The 20,000-nt window shown below is 36.8% G+C and overlaps 1 protein-coding gene across 1 annotated transcript in view; it reads right to left on the bottom strand.

Annotated features, from left to right (window-relative positions):
• Positions 1-20,000, bottom strand: part of LOC149137769 (uncharacterized) — a 213,016-nt gene that overhangs the window by 127,332 nt on the left and 65,684 nt on the right. The gene's annotated exons all lie outside the window — the stretch shown is intronic.

Raw genomic sequence — 20,000 nt, forward strand, 5'->3', positions numbered from 1 at the left:
TAAACCCTTTCAGCCTCATCCTACATGCAACCGCTTTTGCCCATAGTCATCAGATAGAGGAACACTGGGTGTGCTACATGGTGAAAGGAGGCGATTGAGTGATCCTGACGATAAACAGATTGGAGCTTCACGCGATTAGATGAAGAAAAATTAATAAAATTGTTCTTCGTCTTCACAGGAAAGAAGAAAAGTTAATATAAAGGAGACTTAACCAAATTTTGGCACAAGGCCAGCAAGTTCGCGGGTAGGCGACAGATACCTATTTCATCGATCCAGAAACAATGAAAGGCAAGGTCCAACTCGGTGGAAAATGAACTCAGAACATAAAGAACAGGACAAAATGTCGCCAATAATTGAACATTTTATTCTCTAGAAAATCTAGCAGACACCGTCATTACTTTAATTTCAGTTGCGAGTTTACCAATTTGCTTTTTATTCTAAGTATATTCTCAGCTAACAATTATTATGTTTTCAAATTTTGTTTAGAATTAAACGAGTCAATCGAAACTTGGCTACTGTGTTGTTAAAAATACCAAATGGTAGATATAATTACTGTTTTACCAAAATATACTCCGTTACAGCAACTATTTCGCATTGTTCTATATTTGACATCATTTCGACATTGTTGATGTTGATAGCGATCATAGGTCGATATTGTAGATGTTTTTTTACTTACTACTCTGATAAGTTTGAATATTCTAACAATAAATATAGCGAAATATTGATCGCTAATCAATTATATAAAGTGTCAAAAAATGGTTTCCTCTCTCGGTTATCATGCAGTGACCTATATACAAAGAATACGAGGTGCGACAAACAAAACAAAACCCACGTAAATTCTGCTTCCATTTTATCGTTGTGTCAACGAGGTAAGAGAAAGATATATAAATCACACACAATAGATTGTGTTCTGAAATGAACTGTATTCTTCTGTTCTGTATTTTATTCTCTTATTCTTTTAATCTTTTATTGGTTTCGGGTATTTGATGGGCAAATGGACGACAGTTCTTATTTCAGTTTCACACTCATCTCTATTGCTCTTTATTTATCGAATGGCAAAGTTACCTTCTGAGGATGAAGACGCAACTCGGCAAATCGTTTTACACTGGTATACATAAACAACCCACGCACACACACACACACACACACACACACACCAAATAATAAAACGACAAAAAATTCTTGAACACATCTTATTAAAGATGAGTTAAAGATTGTTTATAGAACTTCTTTGTTTTATTATTTGGATTATAATTTACTCTTCGTCAAACCCACACAACGGTGTCACCGTCGTGAAACCAGGATTTTGTACACTTCCCAAATTTCGGCATTGGTCTGCAACCCAACTGTGTTGATATCCCAGAACTCGGGTTGAGTACTTCTCTGGAAATACCCTACTTTTACACGTTACCAGAGCCTTAGATATATGTATGTATGTATGTATGTATGTATGTATGTATGTATGTATAGATCGTAATGAAAGAGTTGTAAAATATATTTTAAATATCCGTTATATGCAACTGAAGGAATATGAGATTAAAATAGCTATTAATATGTCATACTCAATGCAAGTACCCCACGATGTATTTACATTAAGTATGATACAAAATGGCTATTAACATTATATTTTATGTAGTTCAGATATTATCTCTTAGAGCTGAATGCGCAGAAGAGAATGGATAGATATGCCTATTATATCAAAAGTTCACTGTCTGCCCTGAGTTTCGCTCTGGGTAGGGCTGTTCATGACTTTGTCTGATTAGATAGTCAACAACATAAAAAAAACATGTATACGTACATACGTACATACATAAATTCATACATACATACATACATACATACACACACACACACACAAAAGGCGGCGAGCTGGCAGAAACGTTAGCACGCCGGGCGAAATGCTTGGCGGTATTTCGTCTGCCGCTACGTTCTGAGTTCAAATTCCGCCGAGGTCGACTTTGCCATTCATCCTTTCGGGGTCGATTAAATAAGTACCAGTTACGCACTGGGCTCGATATAATCGACTTAATCCGTTTGTCTGTCTTTGTTTGTCCCCTATGTGTGAAGCCCTTTGTGGGTAGTAAAGAAATAACACACATACATACATACATACATACACATACATACATACACACACAGCCACTCCCATCCGTTCACACAAATTTCACTACAATTGCTGACTTGAGATTGATCTCTCAAAGCGACATATACCCTAACACTAACATACACGAAGACAGATATTACCACAAACATACACGCGCGCGCGCGCACTGACAAACACACACAGAAGACACACAAAGACACACACATACCATTTTCACACTCAACAGTCCCAGAAACTACTTTCTCTTTCTCCTTCCACTTCCCGTCACTTCAGAACTTTCCTCTTTCCGACGAAAAGCTATGCCCGAAACGTTAACAACCATCTCCTATCGCCGAGCAGGAAATTAATATATTGCTTGTGCATGTCTTCACGTTCGGCTTTTTTTCTTTTCTTTCTTTTCTTCTTTTTAATTTGTTTGTTCTTGAATTAACCTCATATATATATATATACATATATATATATATATATATATATATATATATATATATATATATATATATATATATATATATGTATATTCTCAATCGCAGGATAATGCTAATAATATAGCCTGAACAGGATAAACTACCCCTATTTTGCAGAAAAAAGTGTAGGCGGTTAGCTATGAGTCTCATAGCTAACCGCCTACACTTTTTTCTGCAAATAGGGGTAGATCCTGCGATTGAGAATTTAAAATCACTTCTTTAACTTTCTAAGACATCTCAACTCTTCTAAAAGCAAACTTCGTTTGTTTGTTTACGTTTATCGGAATTTCAATTTAGACATATACATATATATATATATATATATATATATATATATATATATATATATATACACACATATTCTGCTGAATAAGTAAAAATAAGAATTGTGCGTAGTGTTACATTAAATAGCACAACAAATGAACAGACAGACATACATACTTCTATACATGTGCGACTCTGTGTGTGTGTGTTGGAGGGGGGGGGGGGCGTATGGTGGGAAAATTAAAAAAAAACAAGACGAAACAAAACCCCACAGTTTATATGTATGTATGTATGTATGTCATTATTCAATTTATTTCAAGATTTCTTGCCAATAGAGAAAGAACCGGTTTCTAACCTAGATCCAAGGGTCCTTCATTGGAATTTCAGCATCAACACAGGGTATTATTGTATGTATGTATGTATGTATGTATGTGGAGTTTTGTATGTTTTATGTATGTATTCTCATGCATATAGTTGCATCTAGACATGAAAATTTGATAAAGAACTGAAAGGGTGGTAATACCTGAAGTACTGCTAAACAGAATATTGAAAGAATTCCATGTAGGACATCTGAAGATTGCCCGGATGAAAAGCCTCATGAGGAGTTACGTGTATTGGCCGAATATAGACAAGCAAATTGAGAGACTGGTAAAACAATGTAGGCAATGCGACATGGCAGCAAAGGCGCCCCCAGTGCAGATACAGCCGTGGCCAAAAACGGATTCAGCATGGTCTAGACTGCCTGCGGATTTCGCAGGACCAATAAATGGCTCTTATTATATCATCGAGTGGCCATTTCACCTTCATCTTTTATATAATTTCACCTTTCATCTCTTTCATATTTTTGTCCCCACCTGTATTGTTCTGTCTGTCCTTCTGTCGTTCACTTTGTGTTTCGGACATTTGTGCCTAATGAAGAATTAGTTGTGTAAAGCCGAGAGTTGCGTATTATCGAGGTTTATTACCAGTATCTTGAGTAGAATGATTTGCAAGGACATTATTATTATCCCGTTATATCGTACATCGAACGAACGATACAACACTTATATATATACATAACGGTCATTCTAATAGCTCTTATGTTTGTCTTAATAACAGTCAAGTTCATAGTAATTTCCCTTTTTTTAACGGTCATTTTCATAGCATTTTTTTTTTGTCTTCATAACTGATGAGATGCCGGAGCAGTTTTCCGCCCGACATCCGAAACTCAGAGTTTTATTATAGCAACCGAATAATTGTCACGTATTATTTTACAGATCTCTCTCTCTCTCTCTCTCTCTCTCTCTCTGTATATATATATATATATATATATATATATATATATATATATATATATATATATATGATAGACTTCTACTCAGTTTTAGTCTACCAGCCTCTCCTCACAAGCTATCGGTAAACTCGATGCTACCGTGACGGAACACACTCGCTTCAAGCGCTATGTAATGTGATTGAACTTGAGAGTAAATGGATGGAAGCAACCTTCATTACCACAATGTACTTCCACCAATATTTATTACCATTTCTTTCTGGTGCTGGTGCTTATTTTTTATGTATATATATTTCTTCCCTGTTGCCTACTTTTGTGATATGGAATCAGAGAAAGACGTTTGCTTAAAGCCGTTAGCTGACATTTCACATTTGCAATGCTGTCTTTCAACAAATGATTAAAATATAACCAAATTCTGTTTTCAGCGTGTGGTGTTTAAATGTAGCATGTCAAGTATTAACTACATTATTTGTGGGAATTTAGCTCAAACAGAAACAGAACATAAAACGTAGTCTTATAAACAATTGATAACGACTGAACTAGTATTAAAACCAATACGAAAACGGCGAAATGACGTGACCTAGCTGTTCTGACGGCCGTTGCAGACAGTTCTCGTCTGTTAATGATATCAATTCAAGTGCTTTTTTGCACCAAAAATTGAAGATATAGAATCTTATATGTAGTGATTCTAATACATTTATATCTGACCTGTAACCAAGACTCTAAACAACCGTCTCGGTGAATCTAAAATGACAGTAAAATGTATAAAATACAAGTCTTAATATCTATTAATATGCGCGTTGCTTTTATTACTTTTTGAACACAATTTTTGTTCAAACACCACAGCTTACTCCCGACGACTTTCTTTCACGACGGTCACTTCTAACGGTCTCCGCTTTACTCTTAGATGTACTTCCTGTTATTTCCGCCCAACAGTCTGCTGGTTATGATTTTAAAGAAGTTGAGGAAATATACTTCACATAAACCAAGGACAAAAAATAAAATTTTCACATTTCACCGTTCTATGAATGTTGACTTTTATTTAAAATGTTAAAATAGTTATTAAAATAAATCTAAATGTTTTAGATACTTCAGTATGTATTTCAATCTTATAAATATTTAAAGTTATTCTACAATGTATTTCGTTTTACTTTCATACCTCATTATTTCATAAGATTCGAGGTTTCAAAGTATTTCTAGGCATACAAAACAGATAGTGTAAATGTGCATGTCTGTTCTTATACATACGTGCTTACGCGTGTGCGCGAAAATATACACCCACACATGCATATATATATGAATATGTATGTATGTATGTATGTATGTATGTATGTATGTTTGTATATATATATATATATATATATATATATATATATATATATATAGCTGAAATTTATAAAAAATCAAAAGACGATGATAGATGTATAAACAATAAGCAAGTGTTATTAGTTTGATGCTCGGGAAAAATAAAAAGAGTCTTTTACGTTTCGAGCCTACGCACTTCAACAGAAAGGAATGGGAGAGGTGCTGAAAGTTTGAGAAGTGGTTCAGAATAGGAAGTTCAGTCAGGATCAAATATATATATATATAATATAATATAATATAATATAAAACTTTTATCTGGACTCAGAAAGCTGATGCCATAGGTTTCATATTACATGCGTAAATATGTATGTGTGTGTGTGTGTGTGTGTGTATTGCATAAGCTAACCAAAATACAACCTAGGCGGAGACTTGCTATGAATAGCAGTTAAATCTCTCTCAAGTCACAAACTGTTGTTTTAGATAGAGACAATATACCTTGGATAATAAGGCTCGCCATACACTTTGTCAAAATAAAATGGTTGGTCATGGCTAGAACGTCTTTGATCTTAGCTCTACTGAATCAGGGCTCCCATGGGTGTTAAACAACTACAAGAACAACACCTGGCACTACTTATACAGTCATTGAGGAGAGAAGAAACTGGTAATTGAATATATATTAAAGAAAATACAGACAGTAAGGAGGTTGTTAAAAAGCAAATGTAAAACAAAACGAAATTAAGCTCTTTTCGTGAAGCTCTAGCAAGATTGTTTTCAAGGCAGGCTGCATTTGGAAAATTAGGTTACCTGAAATAAATAGCTTTCTCTTTACTGGAAATTTCAAACAGTTCTTAAAGAATGAAGATCAAAAAGACTCTTTACTACAAACAATACATGTTTGTGAAGTGAAACCAAGCAATAAAAATAAGACTACTGTAGTAATAATAATAATAATAATAATAATAATAATAATAATAATAATAATAATAATATAGAAATGCTGGTAGAACTCTTCGCTGCTTCTCTTGTTTATTGACAACTAAATGCGTGTAACTAAATATATGTAGTGAGTAATATGACATATTTTTACTGGAACCTTGGAACCTGTAAACGTAGCTTATTAATTGCTCTATAATATTAATATAAGCATATATATATATATATATATATATATATATGTATAAATGTTGCTTCACTTTATAATGTAAAACATTACGCATTCCTTAATTTGGGATTTCATGTATTGAAGAAAGTGCGTTTTGAAGTGGAACTACCCAACCATTCAAAGTCAAAGAAAAACCCACACTATTCTTCAACATATTAATAGCGCGACAGATTGTAGTGGGAAGACAGCATGACTAATAAAGAGAGAGTGTAGGACATATATATATATATATATATATATAGAGAGAGAGAGAGAGAGAGAGAGTAACTAAATAAATAGATAAAACAGACGATGAATATTCAAGTATAAATATATAGATGTTTATATATTAACAGAGCAAACTTACACAAAGAATTAAATATTTAAAGAGATAAAAATTTGACCGTCAGATTTTTATCTCTCCACCCTGAAGACGGAGGCCGGATCTATCCAATGTTTATTTGCCTCCATTACTAGTTGCATATTATTTGCATATTATGGGTAACTACATCTACCAACATTATAAAGTAACTCCGTGCTCCACAAACAGCTGTCCGATTTGTAGCACCATAATTTCTCTCCTTTCAATTTCTATGTTTTTGTAGACTGTGTAAGTTTGTAGACTGTGTAATATGTATATATTATATTATATATATATATGTTTAAAAATGTAGAGACTCTCAACACGACCGATCTTTATTCTATTTATTTAATTATTTACCATTCGATGTCAACATTTCTGTGCACAACTCTATCCAGCGACTGATCCGTTGGATGTCTAACGTTTGGCACTTCCTCAGGAATGGCTTCCATCAGAACAAATTACGAAAAAAACACAGTCAGACATCCAACGGATCAATCGCTGGATAGAGTTGGGCACAGAAATGTTGACATCGAATGGTAAATAATTAAATAAATGGAATAAAGATCGGTCGTGTTGAGAGTCTCTACATTTTTAAACATATAAATTTGAAACCTTGGAAATATAAACAATGAGAACGACCCTTAAGGAATCTAATCAATGATCCTTTGGGGTGAAGTATTATGCTATATTGGTAACGATTACGACATTTACTGAAAAATTATATATATATATATATATATATATATATATATATATATATATATATATATATATTATATACATATCATATTATATATATCATATTTTATATAATATATATATATATATATATATATATATATATATATATATTGTTGTTGTACTTGGGGATGGTCATATTGCCAGTTTAGCCAATATATATTATATATATTATATTATTTTTTTTGCTGTAGTTTCAGCTCAGAGCTGCGGCCATGCTGATGCACCGCCGTTTTGCTACACTGTTATTACTGAGATCCTCCTCCAATATGTGGTACTTGGTGAAAAATAGAGTTTGATGTAGCTACCCTCATTTATACCTCTTGCCGTGAGGTAGGTTCATCTGGGACTCTCGATAGGAAGAGGTCCAGCTTTGATCTAAAAACGCCTACATCTACTTTGTGCAGGTTCTTCAGGCTCTTTGCGAGAATATTAAAAAGCTGTGGGCCCCTGAAACCCAGGCTGTTGCAGTAACTAGTCATGAAGCGTGACAGCGTTGCTGGAGTCTTTGGCACTATGCAGTGTCGTCCCGTACTGGCATTGGTGTAGCTCTCAATGCCATAATTTGGTACAATTCCTTCTAGGATCTTCCAGATGTATATTACTGCATACCTCTCCCGCCTTCTCTCCAGGTAGTAGAGTCTTAGCTGTTTCAGCCTTTCCCAGTAGCTGAGCAAAGAGACGATCTTCTTTGTGAATCTTCTTTGGATTGCTTCAAGGTCCGCTGTTAATTTCACACTGGTGGGTGACCATAGCTGTGAGCAGTAATCCAGGCGGCTGAGGACGAATGTTCTCCAGAGGACCATCATGGTTTCCTTATCTCTGGTTCTGAATGTTGTAAGGATCCATCCAGCCAGTCGTCTGCACTTTGTCGCCATCCTGGTAATGTGCACTTGTCAATAACCAGGTCGCTCACTGATTTAGGCTCTGGGATTGTAATCCCATGTGGACCAGTGTACCCTGTAAGTTTCATATTCAGTTTTAGACACTGGTAGCGTTGGGCTTGGAATTTTTCAGCATTAAACTGCATATTATTATCCTCAGCCAATCTGTAAATTGAGTCCAACTCCTGCTGCAGATGTGCAACATCGCTGGGGTTCTGTATTTTCTGCGAGACTTTCGTATCGTCTGCGTAGCTTGCAAGGGTGCATATCCGGGCACTTGAGGGCATATCTGAGAGGGCCACTATAAAAAGCAGTGGTCCCAGGACAGTGCCCTGTGGAACACCACTCACTATTTGTGTTTTCATAGAGGTGGCTCCATTAGCTATTACTGCCCGACTTCTATCTTTCAGAAAGTCATGTAACCACTCTCCAAGTTTTCCAGCTATGTCAAGATCACGCAGTTTGTGGCATATCATACCATGAACCACTTTGTCAAAATCTTTTGCAAAATCAAGGTATATTACGTCCATATTTGAGTTGTTGAATAACTGCCTCAGCACCCAGTCATAATGTTGTAAGAGCTGGGTCAGGCAGCTCCTACCTAGTCGAAAGCCATGCTGGGTATCACTCAGCAAGTTATTTTCTTCAGTCAGAGAGATAGGCCTATAGTTTTTGGCATCTGCTCTGATTCCCCCTTTATGGATTGGACATATTATTCCCTCCTTCAGCTTGCTTGGCAGTCTGCTATTTGCAAGAAAGCTCTGGAAGAGAATCTGGAGGAGTTTTTCCAGGGCATTCTTACACGATTTGAGGAGGATTGCTGGGAAACCATCAGGACCAGTAGTTGAGTTTGTGTCCAGTTCATCTATAGCTAGTAGTACATCTTCTTCGCTAATGTCGATGTATTCCATTGTAACTGCCTCGCTGGTTATAGGGGAGGTGGCAAAGAAGTCCACTGGTTCGTTCACTTTTCTGTGTTCCAACGGGGTGGTGAAAACACTTTTGAACTGGTCATTCATTACCGCACTGATCCTAGTTGGACTGTCTGTGAGAGAGCCATCCTTTTCGAAGAGGGGTCCTATCTTGCAGCGTACTGAGGTTGTTTCTTTCGCGTAATGAAAGAAGGCTTTTGGGTTTCACTTAATGTTTTTTATAACCCAGGCTTCTTTGTCTGCTCTCTCCCTCACATAGGCTTGTTTCAGCTTTTTTTCAATCTCCATCAGTTTTGTTTTTAGGCGGGACCTTTCGCTACTTTTGGGATGCTGGTTGAGTCCATTTGCAACGTTTGTCCGTCGTCTCATGAGGATCTTCCTCTCCTTTGGAATCTTGTTCCTATTTGTTTTGGCCTTGTGCTCTGGGACATATCTCTGGCATATGGCTTGCACAATAGACATGAAACATTCCAGTTTCAGGTCAATGTCTGGTGTGGAGAGATATGTTGGCCAGTCCTCTCTGAGAATCTCTTTCTGGATCGATTTCCAGTCTGCTTTGTGGAAGTTCAGATTGGAGAGATTTCGGGTGCTTCCTTTAGGCTGTATGTCTCTGGTTACTTTCGGACCAAACATAGACAGCTCTATTATGTTGTGATCCGAGACTAATATCGGCGTCACTTTCACATCATGAATGATGTCCATATTGTTCGTGAAACAGAGATCCAGAATGTTATTCGCTCTAGTTGATCTGAGAACTGCTTGCGCCATGAATAGGGCATTGTGAGGTTGAGAAGGGACTCCACCTGTGCTTTCTGGCGATGATTCATTCCTGAGAGTATGAGACCTTCGGGCCATTTGACATTGGGGAAGTTGAAATCACCCATAAGAAATATGGTCACGTGGTGTTCCAGTTTTAATGAGGATTTCTTTAATTCTTGTGAGGCAATCTTCAAACTTGCCTATGTGGTTTGGAGCATCCGGTGGGTAATATGCATTGCATATGACTATATTATGTTGTCTTATGTATACAATTAGAGTGTCACATACCGAATTTGAGTATTCTACAATCTTCTTGTCAATTTCGTCCATTATCTCCTGGGTATTTCTTTATAAATTTCCGTTATATATATATTGAAACGATACATTACATATTACTTAATAACCTTTCTTGAAAATATTCAAGATTACTTTTAATTCTCTCAATTCTTTTTCTGCATGCGTCAACTGGTTTAGACACAAATTAGGTTTCATTTCCTATTTATATTTTCTTTATTCTTTGCGCTCACCATTTCTCGCGGTTTATCACAAGTATCTATTATCGTGTTGCCTTTTTATGTGTAGCCATATTTGTCGTACTTAATAAAATGGGAAGAGACAAATCTGCACTCCAGATAAGGTAGTGCATTCTTATCCATGAAACTTAAGTAGCAAGTTTGAATGTATTAAAATACCGTATTAGAACCATACGTACACATAAACATACATACAAAGAAACACACACATATATGGTGAAGAGAGTGGGAATTGAGTTGAAAGAAGAGAGGAGACATGTGGGAGAAGAGAGATGGGAGAAGTTATATATGAGAACAGAAAGGAAAAGAATAAAAAGCAATTACGAGCTTTAACATAAGGAACTTTAAAATATTCAATAATCATTTGCTCGGAGTTCGAATACTACCAGGACTGAATCTGATTTGAATCCCTTTAAGTTCGGTGAAATAATTACTTAAAATTTTTTTTTTTTTTTTGGCATGAGTCCATACATAATTGCACGAAGGTAGGAAATGAAATTGACGTTCAAGCCTTTTCCCAGTATATAGCAACGTTAGTAGTTGTGTGACATTCATGCTTTTATGCACGTATGTATTGATCTGTGTATATGTGTAGGTGTGTGTATGTGCATATGTGTGTATGTGAGGAAAGAGGCGAGAGAGGGGGAATCATAGAATGGCCACCAAAGTAGTTGGTCCTTGAAAAGGATAAAAGCATGCTTTAATTGAAAAATATATATATATACATAAGCGGTGAGCCAATGACTGAACGCCTATGAAGACGCTCTACCGTCTGAGATTAACTGACGAATCGCCCTCAAAGACACTCTGTTTCTTTTCTCCAGAGAGGACAGTTACAAAGGATAATGTAATCCTAAATTCACGGTGTCTGAGCGGAATACACAATGTCCACAAGTGCAACGCGTCTCAAACCGTGTCTCAGTTTGTTAATTATCACCTTCTTATTCTAAGTCAGCTGTTCTAAATCTATAGGTCGTTGTATATAATTCCGAAAAGATCTCGAACACAAACCTTTAACGCTTGAAATATTTAGTACAATGTAAAACGCTCACCAATATATTTATACAATAAGCCATATACTGTATGAAAATTACAACACATCTTTAAATGAAAAACCGAGGAATATTTCCCCATGAAAAGGATAAAATGCCGTGTCGGCAATCGGTCTTCCGATTAAACCAAGAATATGATGTTTCCGTTGTTATTTTTTAAATTTTATTTGTTGGTACTCTCTGATCATCGTAAATACTGATAGAAGTATCATCGATCCTTTTTCGGTGGCACGAAGTCTGTTTTGAACTCAGAACGGATAGATTCACATAGTACCCCGTACGACACTCTAACAATCTCACCAATCCACATCCTGGGAATGATATATTATTTGCCGTCCTCGAAATAATGCCCGACAAAGTTGTCATTGGAAAAATCTGAACTCAGGGGACACAAAATAAGAACACATACCACAAAGCATTCTATCGACTTTCTTACATCTTCACCGACTCACGTATATCTTATTTATTTATCATGTGTGTGTGTGTGTGTGTGTGTGTGTGTGTGTGTGTGTGTGTGTGTATTTATGTATGTATGAATGCTTGTATGTATATTTCCTTATTAAAAGGGATTGCAGATGATTATGGGTCTGTCAAAAAAGGCCGTCGCCATAGTAAAAGCTTTGGAATCGCTGCTTTACAACGTACATCATCAATATATTGCTATCGATTCAATCGATTCTATTGTTGAAATCTCGCTGCTGATAGAAAATTTTTCACTTGGAGTTTAGCAAGAAAATACGATCAACGTAGTTTTGTCACGGAATTTACCCACTAAATTTGTTATTCTTACACACAAATATGTTTTATGATGCAAAGTAAATTTCTCCTCTACACCAATCAGAAATCTTCAGTTCAATTGTGATAACATACTTCAAAGAAACTGGGAAAAAAATTGCTGCGAAGAACATTATCAAAGTATCACCCAGAGGACTTTCAGAATCAGCAGCTATTGGTTTTGGAATAGTAAATGATTTGACAGTCTGTGTTATATTTCGGAATTCAAATCCCAATAAGGTTAGTTATCTATCATGAAGTGTTGAACACCAACTATTCGTTCGATAAAATACGCCCCAGCAGCATTATACTATGATACAACAGTATAATAACTTCTGTGATGACCACAGCGAGATGCTGGAATCGCCATATCGCTGAAAATAAAATAAAATAGAATACTTTGCGGTAACAGTTCCAGCTCTTTACATTCTAAGTTCAAATCCCGCCCATGTCAACATTGCTTTTCATCCTTTTGGGGTTAATAAAATAACTACCCCAAAAATTGGGGTCGATGGTATCTCGGCATATAGAACACTGGGGTCCAGCTGCAAGGTCATGCGTTTTTTTTTCTTCGTATGATATTACCAAGTCGCGCACATATGGTTGTGATGCATGTGCCTTGTGTAGCCAGATCAAACGTGTAGTCAGGATGAGTATACTGGGTTTCGTATATGTGTACCCCAGTGTCACTTTGATAATATGCGCTACACTATGACAATAATATTATTAATATATCTAACACCCAGCTTGCTGCTGGGGGTTTCATTAATGTACAAGCTGATTACTTCCCATGAACTAAGGTGGCACTGTCTTTTCAAGTTTTAAGAACTTTACAGTCTCCGTGCTTTGCTAATTAATGCTGTTCGCTGGATGTACTCTATTTTCATTTTCATGTCTGTCTTTTACCAACCATTTTTCAATTTTTTTGCTCACTGTATTACGAACATCAACGTTGACCCGAAATATTATTATCACTACCGTTCGGGTTGTTGTTGTTGCTGCTATCATTATTATTATTATTATTGAGTGAGAGAGCAGTGCATGCCATCAAAGTGACAATGGAGTAAAATATACAAAGCCCAATATACCCATCATGACTACCCATCTGATAAGGGTACACCAGGCACATGCATCACAACCATATGTGCGCGACATGATGATCTCATATCAAGATAAACAGCGCATGACCTTGCAGGTGGGGCCCAGTTAGAATTGTCTTCAGGTCAAGTCACCCATCCCGCTCAAAAAGTCCCTGAATAAGGGTTGTTTAAGGGTGTTGAGCAAAACACCCATGTTTCCAAAGGTGAATTATTCAAACCCCAATGAACTCCTCTCAACACATGGCTATGATGCTCCCCCACTACTTCTGCTCATGATCAGAGATGCACATATCGTCAGCCACCAAGGGACATGCTCAACTGGTTAAGGTCAAACAACTGACAAGCAAATCTGTGGTATTGAGCAGAATATTTGTTGTAGCCCATCTTTTTATACCAAGACAAAACAATGTACATGATAACACTTCCAATCAGTTAAGATCAGAAGCCATGAAAGCCAATGCCTGGTACTGCATCAGGGCTTTATTATTATTATTATTATTATTATTATTATTATTATTATTATTATCATTATTATTATTGTTGTTGTTTTTGTTGTTGTTGTTGTTGTTGTAAGGTGTCTAGCTGGCAGAATCGTTAGCGCGCCGGACGAAATACTTAGCGGTATTTCGCTCGTCGCTACGTTCTGAATTCAAATTCCGCTCAGGTCAACTTTACTTTTCATCCTTTTGGGGTCGATAAAATAAGTACCAGTTGAACACTGGGGGCGATGTAATCGACTCATCCCCTCCCCCAAACTTGCTGCCCTTGTGGCAAAATTTGAAACCGTTATGATTATGATTATTATTATTGTTAGGCGGCGAGCTGGTAGAATAGTTAGCACGTGTGGACGAAATGCTTAGTGATATTTCGCTCCTCGCTACGTCCTGAGTTCAAATTCCGCCAAGGTCGACATTGCCTTTCATCCTTACAGGGTCGATAAATTAAGTAGCAGTGAAACACTGGGGTCTGCACAGAATCCTCACTTTGTCTTGTTGGTCATCATCGTATTTTTGTGATATAGCTCTTCCTATTACTTCTGCTTCCTTTACTGAGAATGCAGCTAGATTTACACTTTGCTCTGCGTCTTCACTGCTGCCATTCATTTCTCTGTCCTCGTTGGATACGTTATCTGCTGGTGAAGTATTATTTCTAGTTTTAATTTCCTTTTTATCTCTTCAATTTCCATATCTGTTAACCACCCTTTGCTCTTACTGCTCTTGTCTGGTCGGCTAACCGTTGGTCACTTATTTCAAAGAGTCCTATTTCATTCCATTTTTGCTTTCATGCGTTGTCGGAATCCTCTTCTACTGGGTTCACTTGTGATCCAGCATTCAATTACCGTTCGGATTGCTTCCTGTTCCCACCTTCTTCTCTGCCTCTGGCTTTGTGTATAAGCAGTTTCTGGATGACGACCCGGCTTTTCGCTCACAGGCAAAAGGCTGTGTCAGGCGAAAAGCTTTCCAGCTTTAGTTCCAGCCTTATTAACACTATTATTTGATACATTTGTATTAGACATTTTCACTCAACATTGACGTTTGTGTTTTAAGGTTAGTCATCAACCGGTATTATTATCGAGACGCTATCTTTAATTATTATTATTATTTGCCTGGTGGCTGTGACGAAAGAGGTTGTTTGGTGGACAAGACTGAAAAACATGAGAACAGATACATTCCTCTATGGTAGAGTTCTCATTGACTTCTTCACGTTTCACTTGTAAAGGAAATTGAGAGTGAGGAGGGAAGTGCTGTCTTCGAGTGAGTTTATTGAAAGTTGGGCAAAAATAGCAAGAGTGGACGGTACCTCTCTAAGTGTAGACCTGAATTGGAGAGAAGGAATTGGAGAGGGTACTTGCTCTTGGGGCTTCAGAGAAATCTCGGACAGTGGGGTTCCTCGATTATCCCTAGAGACCTTCCTGTATCAGGAAGGCCATATCTCTATAATCTTCTTTTTTTTGTAACCTTTGTATGTTATGCATATGTCCCTTCTTTTTCAATGTATACCCTGTGTACTTACCCTTCTTTTTATCCTTTCATTATATGCAAACCCACACACTTTATGTCTGTCTTTGTATTGTCCCCCTCACCTTCACCCTTGTGGCAAATAAATGATAATAATAATAATAATAATAATAATAATAATAATAATAATAATAATAATAATTATTATTATTATTATTATTATTATTATTATTATTATTATTATTATTATTATTATTGCTGATGTTGCTGTTACTCTGAAAAATAATTGCATATGTTGCATTGTGGTACAGTGAAATATCTTCCTAAACAAATAGAACTTCGAAAAATAATTGCACTTCAAAATCAACGAAACCGAAATCAACCAGACTCAGTGATTATTTCTCACAACCTAATGGTTTCCTATCGTACTACACCTCCTCTTAGCATTTATCAAGCATTTCCTCCCCTATTCACTCGTTATTCTTTCCATCGTATTTCACATTATTTCTTCTTTCTCTTCATTTTTGTCTTCTACTTCATCTTCTCGTCACCGTCATCGTCTCTTCCTCCTCCCCCTTTCTCCCCTCCTCCTTATCTCCCCTCCTCATGTGGTCGGCGCAGTAGGCCTGAAATAACGTGTCATCGAGTGGAGTCTGGAATGTATCCAGTTTCTGTTAAACCTAGAAGACCATAAAGGTCCCCTTGAACTGTAACCTACTGAGGGAGCAAAGAGAAGGTCAATCAAATTGGTGATGCGTGGTAGAAGGTCCAGTTACTACACATGTGGTAGTAAAAGTCATTCGAGAGCCTCTTGTCCAAAACAAACAATGAGCTGAGCCGCTGGAGTGTTAAACAAAATACTTCGTGGAATTTCTTCCGATTTACCTTTTGAGTTTAAATACTACAGAGGTCAACTTTACTTTTCGTCCTTTTGCGTTCGATGAAATAAAGTACAAATCAAGAAGTGGGATCGATATAATCGATTAACCTCTCGCTTCAAAACTTCTTGCGGTGGGCTCGCAGAATCAATAGTGCAGAATCAATAGTCGATGTAAGCAACTTCCATCCCAGAAAATTATTAGCCATGGCCTATATTCTTTTCTACTCTAGGTACAAGGCCCGAAATTTTGGGGGAGGGAGACCAGTCGATTAGTTCGACCCCGGTACGCAACTGGTACTTAATTTATCGACCCTGAAAGGATGAAAGGCAAAGTCGACCTCGGTGGAATTTGAACTCAGGACATAAAGACAGACGAAATGCCGCTAAGCATTTTGCCCGGCGTGCTAACATTTCCGCCATCTCACCGCCTTGCCTTGGCCTTTATTAGAAACATTGATTGCGTTACACAGTGTTAAGAGTTGTTCCACTTAGGGTTATTTAGAGTAACAGCGATAATAAAGAGAAAGAAAATGATGTTCTAATGGAATTGGAAGGAAATATATTTACACTAAATCATTTCTTTTATCTTTGTGGGAATCATTGGACTGCGGCCACACTAGGACATCGTTACGAAGGATTTAGTCGAACAAATCTACCACAGGTACTTATTATAATGTATTTATTTATTTATTTTGTAAAGCAGGGTACTTACTCTACCGGATCTATTTTGCCGAACCGATAAGTTACGAGGACGTAAACAAACCAGCACCGGTTGTTAAGCGGCGGTGATGGGAAACAAACAACACACACACACGCACACACACACGCACACACACAAATATGTACATGCATTGGCCAGCCCGGGACTATAGAAGACACTTGCCCATAGTATCGCGCCGCGTGGTTGGCCCTGAAATCACATGGCTGTAAAGCAGACTTCTTAATCACACAGCTGCACCTACAAGTAGTTTCCTATTGTACATTTTGACGCCATGTTTATCAGTTTTGTAATGCCACTGGTCAAGTAGGGTCAATGTTTTAGCATATTTTTTATTACATTTTCAGTTTAGGTTTTATTTTTAAATGAATCCACGATAATTTGTAAGCTATGACAGAGTTTGCTTGTATTTTTATTAGGCATTCTTCAATTTAAATGATTTATTTTTATATTTGCTATCTTTGGTTACTAACAACTAAGAACGTATCCTCTTAAAGTAGCTAATCTGCAAGGATAAACAGTTATTTTAGATCAAGATTAATTCCTCTCTAGATTTTATGCATTTATATTGTGGTTGTCTTGGTTTTGGAGGGTAGAATATAACTGTAAAATATACATATAGTATGGAAACTTATTCCTCTTCTGTCCATTTAGGTTCTGTGTTTTATTTGTGTACGTAGGAGTAAAATCCTCTCCATTATTTTTATTGGGTACTGGTTTAGTTGCTTTCAGTGATGCGGAATGTTTCACTTGCCACTTTACGTATTTTTATGCATCAAATTCAATATGCATTCTCCTTATTTCTCTTTTATATCTGGATACTATTTTTTTTTGTTTTTGTTTAAATTTCTCTTTGATTTGACATGTTCCCTGCTAGTGTATTTACACGTGTTTACATATGGTTGCCTTCTTGTGGTTGCTTTTTAGTGATTCGCGTGAACATTACAATACAGTGCTTATATAAGGCAAAAAGCAGTATCATTTTACTAACTAAATGGTATTACTTACACAAAGATTATAAAATATTTACACCATTTGTTTTCATTCTTCGTTATTATTTCATCCGTGTTAATGGATATTTTCGATACAGTGAAGTAGTAATATCAGTTGCATTCGTCCGAACTTTCTTCTTTATTATTATTTCTTCTGTTTATCACATGTTTTGTTGGAGCTCCTGGAGTCTTACATGCGTAGCGGACTTGCTACCTGCAGCCTACGGTACCGTGCTATCCATTCTTATCAGCTCTCTAATACTTTCCTGATTATTCTGGCCGTGCCAACGAAGCTTACCTTTTGTAACAGTTTTACTGGGCACTCTATTCCAATTTCCTTTATATTCCCCTTGATACCTTCTGATACTATTCCCAAGGGCCCAACAATAACTGGCACTATCTTCACCTTCTTCAGTTTCCATTTATTATTATTATTATTACCTCCGCCTTAGCGGAGGTATTGTTTTCAGTCGCGTTTGTTTGTTTGTCCGTGGACAAGATATCTGAAGAACCGCTGAATGGATTCGGATGAAACTTTTAGGGATGTTTGGCCTCGTGACTTGCACGAACTGCTTAGATTTTGGGATCGATCCGGTCCCGGACAAGGATTCTGGTTATTATTATTATTATTATTATTATTATTATTATTATTATTATTATTATTATTATTATTATACTGCGGTTGATGCGCTTTACTTCTGTTAGTAAAAGGATAATTGTTTTTGTTGGAAATATTTTATTTTGTTTCATGTTTTTTTTTTAAATTTCGTCAAATAAGAAACCCTACCTCCCTATGTGGAAGAGCAGGACGGCTAAATAGGGCCATAAGGAGCACCTTTCTTACAACAAAAATTTCACCACCTCATAAATTTTAACATTTAAAATGATAGTGACACCAAAACACGTCCAAAGTTTATGAAGTGATAGAAAGCAGACCGATTTCCCCAAAACAATGCGTAACGCCGATTCCTCTTACCTCAACTTAAACACAGCTTGTCTACCAACGATAGCAGTCACGAAAAAGTTGACGAATACGAAAACAGTAGTGGCAACAACAATGCGTTACAGAAGATGGTGGAAGATTTCGAGTGTCTGAAAGTGCATGCAAAATAGGTATCACTGCAATTGGTACCTGATTTGAAGCAGAGAAAGGTGTAAGTCTCTTCTGTCCTGCTGAGAGAGTTTAAATCCAACGAAAACATATTTTTTTTAATGATCTGGCAACAGAGAAAGAAACGTAGCCGTATATTTATGATTCTGAAACGAAGACTCACACCTTTTCTCCGATGCCTAAAATGTTTAAGAGCTCGCAGTCGGCACTGAAAGTCAAGATGACCGTCTTTTGAGATGACAAGGACTTTATTCTCCTTTATTGTTTAGAAAACATCTGTACCATGAACAACGAGTGGTACATTGAGAAACTCAAAAATCTTAGGATTTGGCGGAAGAGACCGAACAAGAATCTAAAAACGATACACCATCACCATCACAATGCACAACCACAGATATCCTTGGTAACAAATCAAGTAATTAGCAACATGGGCTGGTTAGTGTTCACCCTCTATCGTAAACCCTAGGTCAGACAATATGTTGTCACATACGAGGAGAAAGTAGCTGTAAAGAAGTGGCTATAATAACGCACGCCTAAAGTTTTTCGAATAGGATTCGGCAGTTAGATTCAACGATGACGCAAACACATCGCTTGTAATGCAGATCTATTGACTGGCACATTTGTAAAGAGGAAGGGTTAGTCTATCAACATATCAGT

This window comes from Octopus bimaculoides, chromosome 1, assembly GCF_046866305.1.
Source record: "Octopus bimaculoides isolate indiv1 chromosome 1, ASM4686630v1, whole genome shotgun sequence".
NCBI classification, from domain to species: domain Eukaryota; kingdom Metazoa; phylum Mollusca; class Cephalopoda; order Octopoda; family Octopodidae; genus Octopus; species Octopus bimaculoides.